The sequence below is a fragment of the Poromitra crassiceps genome, assembly GCF_964638095.1.
Source record: "Poromitra crassiceps genome assembly, chromosome: 27".
Classification (NCBI taxonomy): Eukaryota; Metazoa; Chordata; class Actinopteri; order Beryciformes; family Melamphaidae; genus Poromitra; species Poromitra crassiceps.
This window is the reverse complement of record NC_139650.1, coordinates 4,082,683-4,083,956: the sequence shown is the minus strand read 5'-3', so window position 1 is coordinate 4,083,956 and position 1,274 is coordinate 4,082,683.

The following is a 1,274-nucleotide window of genomic DNA, read 5'->3' as shown; positions in this document are numbered from 1 at the left end:
CTGCTCGTACGCTTTAAGAGCCTTCTCTCTTTCCTTTAAAAGCAGACTATCTCCCGACAGAGGAGGAGTGAGATCTGAGCTTGTGCGCTTCAGTGGAAAGGCTCTGGCCGAGGCCACAATAAAGTCGGCAAGGCATGAACAAGCCATATTATGCGGTCCCAGCCTATGTTCCTCTTTAAGGAACAGTAGACTACTTTGGAAAGTTTGGGGGAAATACCCAGATCTATTCTTTCCCCCGTCCAACAGTACATGGGAGTTGGCCAATGCCACTGCTGCACGGGGACAGTTTTTTTGTGGCTTGAATGTATAAGTCTAATGTGTCTGTTTTATCCATTGCCAGTACTGTACGTACAGTTCACATTGTATTGTGAGGTCCTCTTGTGTTTTTTTATTTTATTTTATTGGAACACAGTGACAGAATCTCAGTGAGGTATCTTTTAAGCGCAAAAACATTCAAAATAGTAATATATATATATATATATATATATATATATATATATATATATATTGCAAAAAGTAGACATGACAGAATTGACACAAACAGGACAAAAAAGAAATGATAAAAGGAGACAATAAATTATATAAAATGTATATATATGTATATGTATATATTATATTTCCATATATTTCTATATTTCAGTCAATCTTTTAACCATCTTCTCAACCAACCCCCTCTTATGGTTTGTGCTGCACCTAGTGTATCAGTTCTCTACTGTGTCGTTTGTCACCGCCGGTTAAATAGATCATTATTCTTTGTGAACCAGTGGTCAAATAAAGCAACTCTGATTCTGATGCATCTCTTGATGCCATCTAGTGGATTGAGCTTGATGTAACAACAGGAGATCCTCTCAAAGGTGTAATGAGTTAAGTCGCTGGATTTTGACAGTTATCCTTATTGATCATCAGCCTATATTTGCATACTATAATGACAGCTGTGTGTTGTCGGTCGATCGGTGGAATTATTCTCACTCAGTCTGACTATACACAAACACATTGTCAGTTGTGTTTTATACTGTAATGAATACTCTGTGTTCTGGCTAATAGCCTTTAGCTGTGTGTCTCGGCATCAACCACTAGGTGGAGCCAGTTTGCTGTGTATCGGAGGTTAATGTGTGACTGCATAATGGTATTGACTCAGAGTTATCTCTGGTTATCAACAACATCTGCTACTTACACAGCTATCTACTCAATAATGCACTGCCTCTCTGACAGGAAAGACCCCAGCAGAGTGAAGCAAACACAAGATGTTAGATAGATACCATAATGATGATATG